The sequence below is a fragment of the Saccostrea cucullata genome, unplaced genomic scaffold, assembly GCF_032062105.1.
Source record: "Saccostrea cucullata isolate Sc308-1 unplaced genomic scaffold, CSIRO_AGI_Scuc_v1 ctg18257, whole genome shotgun sequence".
Taxonomy (NCBI): domain Eukaryota; kingdom Metazoa; phylum Mollusca; class Bivalvia; order Ostreida; family Ostreidae; genus Saccostrea; species Saccostrea cuccullata.
Window position 1 is genome coordinate 1 of NW_026921638.1, and position 4398 is coordinate 4398.

General features: G+C 33.6%; 1 pseudogene; it reads right to left on the bottom strand.

The window, feature by feature from the left end:
• Positions 1 to 1111: 1111 nt before the first annotated feature.
• On the bottom strand, positions 1112 to 3111 carry LOC134260468 (E3 ubiquitin-protein ligase TRIM39-like; annotated as a pseudogene).
• Between the last annotated feature and the right edge of the window lie 1287 nt (positions 3112 to 4398).

Consider the following 4398-nt stretch of genomic DNA (forward strand, 5'->3'; position numbering starts at 1 on the left):
AAATAACGAAAAAAGTCCGTCGTCAATTCAGTGTATGAATAATGGACTAACAATTGGTATGAAAAACGTCAGTCAGCATTTGTGCAACTGTGCAACTCCATTTCAAAAGACAGACGAAAAACCCGTAGAAATATAGGTTTTTCACACTATTATTATTTCAAACCTCTACATACATATACTTTGTTTACATATTTTCATGTTTGATCATATCATAGTAATAAAGATATTTCACGTTATACAGTATCTATAATCGTTTTGATTAATTAAAGAATTTGATTCTGGTAATCGGAATGTTTTCTTCCAAAAATTTGAACCTTTTGACGTTGCAGATTTCTTCGGATGTTAAAGAACCATATCGCTTAAAATCTTATTACGCAAATTGCTTTCAAGTGAACATGATAAAACTTTGTAATTTATCTGCCAAGAACACGCTTTATCCATCCAGAAAATTTTATAAAGATATATTATTTTCTTTAAAAGATATGAGCTCAGTCTATGAAATTTTGGGACAACCCTCGTATAAGCCCAAGAACTGAAATTCCAAATTGATGTTGTCTTTCCAAGTACACTATTATTTACATGTTAATGTGCTTTGACTTTGACAGATAATTTTTTTTTCAGGAAAGGAATGAGACCACGAAGTTTCTATTTAGAGAGATCATTAAGAACATGTTTCTTGAGATATACAAGGAGCAAGGCTTGAAAATGATACCATGGAAATCTTGCAATCCTTGTATGATTTTAGCATATAGACCAACTTACAATACAAATTCAGCCACAATGACTGTAAATCACCTTATTTGTAAAAATTTAATTTACGCGTAATAGCACTAGCCTAGTCTGTCTGCATGCAAAATTGTTTTCCTCGAGTACATATGTATTTTGAATGATTATTTACAACAGAAACTACTGATCGCCAAAATTTTGTCGCGCTAATAAAAACAAAATACATTACTAGCAAAAATTAGGTGTTGCAAAAATATAGTAACGTACAATTTAAATTGATTTATTCTCTTTAATGATCAAAGCTACTCAGATATAAACAAATAATTTGTGTTGGTGAACCACAATATTTACGGCAGTGTTAGAGATCGGAGGTCTAGTGACTTTTTTGAACTGATTTTATCATGGCTTTAAGCTTTAAAATTCTGCATGAACCGACCAAAACAAAAAATTCAATCCTATCGTTACTTTCAGTAGCCGAAACATTTACAAGAGATATCTAATCTTTCTAAGAATTCCTCTGTACTCAGCTACAAGCAAACAGTAATTTTTGTCCACACATAATCCAAATGGCTCCTTGAGATCACAGTTATCTATATAACGGAGGAACTGTTCGTCCTAGTCTAGGATGTGGATACAGTGGTTATCATGGTCTGCTGTCAGGATCTGACTCTGGCTGTCTGTTGTGATGCCATAAGGTTCAAACGGTTTCTCCTTTGTAGTAGAAGGATGACCAGTGTATCTGAATCGGAGTTTTCCAGCCTGGTTGACCACCACAATAGCACCTGCTTTATTGTCGGCCACACAGATATCCAGATTTTTGTTCTCACTGATATATTTAATGTAAATATTTCCTGAATACAGAGGTTTACCCTCCTCATCAAACTGGATTGTTTGTTCCTCTGTGGAGCCTGAGTAACGCACAACCTTGCATTGCGTTTCATCATCACTGCGCATGGTAACCAGGAGATCACCAGAGGACGTGACACAGAGTTTGTCAGGTCTCCAGTCCTGTAGTCTGATCATCTCCTCTGTCTGTCCATTCTTCACTTTATTTAACTGTCCTTGTTTTCCAATCAGAGTACACTAGATCTCCATCACCTGTCAATGCTATATCATTTGGCCGTTCCCCTGATTTTGTTTTGATTGTCTTTATGAGTGAGCTTTGCATGTTGAAGCATTTCATATCATCAACAAGTGCACTTGTCCAAATTTCCTCCTCACTGAGACATGCAACACCACGGAGTTTTTCATACCCAGTATTTATAGTACTGATAAGTTCTGGTTCTTCCAGCAGTTTCCTGCTTGATGTCTCTGGTTTCTTCAGTATGTAGCCATTTTCTTCTATTTTGATGGATAATTGTGTTAAAAATCAAAACAATGTATAAAGATATTATGTATTTTTGGACTTTGGAATGAATGTTGGCAGTGATACCTTACCTTTAGGAGGAAGTTTGCTCAATTCTTTGATTTTAGAACTGTATTCCATAGTCATAGACATTTCATTTGATTTCACTATTCTATTTAACTGAAGCAAAATTTGCTCAATTTGATATTTTATCTGTTTAATATCATCTAAATGTTTCTTCAGAATGCTTAAATGTTTGAATTTTAGCTCTTCAATTTCTGTTGTCAGTTTGTTGACAATGTTGTCGATTTCTTTGTGCCATTCTTCTCCATGTTTTGTTACAGCTGTTGAAAGTTTTCCGTATTCTCCATCCAGATTAGCAATCTGAGTCTCTATATCAGTGGCAATTTCTTCGTAAGTTGGAGAAATAATGGTTTCTAGCTCTTTGGTATCTTTCCCTATAATTTCTCTCTTTGAGTTGAAGATATCCGAAAGATTTGTAGTGGTATGTCCCTTATGTGCATCAGTTATAATGCATAAAGAACACACAGATGTGTTGCATTCTTCACACTGAAATTTACATATTTTTGTTTCGTGTGTCGCACACTTGGCATAAATCAAGGTTGATTTTCTTTGTTGGAATGGGACAATTTTATATTTATCATATTCATCAGAAATGTGTTCTCCAATACAAGGTTTACAGAGGTTGACATGACAGAAATCACAGTACATCTGTACTATAGCTGTCTCACAAAGGTCACATCTGATCACATCTTGGGCACTGCTGCTGGGATCCATGTCGAAACCTAAAATTTGAATGATATGACACTGATTATATAGATCTCAATGCCTTAATATCCTTGGTCGAAAACGAAAGTAAATATAACACCTACTCATTATTAATATTCCATATTACACAATAATCTAAATTAAATAACTTCAGATGTATAACAATACATTATTATAGGCAATACCAATTTATGTATGTCCAAATAAGAATCCAGTAATTAAGAAATGGCGGAGGCTTGCTATCACCTGACTGTAAGGTTAAAATATAGGGTGTCATAGATATAGTTATCTTTCTTGAGTAATATTACTTATCCATACAAATTGATTTCATGTTTTCAAAAATGTTTAAAATGTCAATATTATTTTAATTTTCAGCTTTTAATATTTAATTTAATTTAATTTTATTTTATTTTATTATTTTTTTTTGTTATTATATTTTTTCGATCATAAATTTCACTGAAAGGAAAACGTTTGCGTATCGATCCAATATTTTTGGAATTTAGACAAATATTCGTCATCTGAAATCTTTAAAATAACTGCGGTACTGCTTTTTTGCAGGGCAAAATGATATAGTTTGGTGAAATATGACGTAAAATCAATTGTTAAATATACTGAGTACGTCATTTAATCAACTTCACCATAATATTTTCTTTAACTCTTTTTTGGTGATATGCTGAAATATTGTAACAAAACGTAGTCGATTTTGCGACCACAAATCATCTTTTATACTGTTATATCATTATTTTTTACTCTCTGAGATATTTTGATCTTCTTAACCCCCTCCCCCTCCCCAATGCACTTATTTTAGAAAAGGATGTTAAAACTCTTTTACTGATGAGTACCATTGACAGTCTGTTTTTAAAAAAAAATTCTTTATACACCTGTACATTTATGATAATTGTAAAAGCTGACAAATCTGATAATAATCTGCAATATTCTTTTAACTCCTAGCTTAGATTGGTAAGACCTACACGAATACTCAGTATATGTATACAGGTAATGCATGGAGATGCCAATGAGCAACTCAGAGCTATAATAAAAACTGTTTGAAACAAGACGGGATAACATGGGGGATCCAGGTATCCGCTATCTGCATAAACTTTAGAGTGGTCCTTGTTTCCAGGGAAGTACGTTCATTTTTTGTAGCGATACTAGATAAATAAACCCCATCTCCCAAGCACGTACATTGTAGCATCGCTTTTGAAAGGGGGGGGGGGGTCTGAGAATTTTTTTTTAATTTACTGACAGAAAAAGAAACTGACAAGCCAAAAGAAAAAAAAAGAAGAAAAAGAAAAAAGAAAAGAAAATTGGCTAATCTCATAAACCCAATTTGCTGATGTTGGTGGTAGCTAGGGCCGGGGGCAGCGTGTTTGGGTGGGGGTATGTTTTAACTTTGAGTACCACTTTTTTTTAAAATTCAACTGCTCATACATACTACATTACCCTTATTTGACTATAATACGACAAAAAGTGAGGGTGGACCAACCAGTCTTTCAATTAACACATCCGTAAAAAAAAAATGGGCACTGTACATTGTA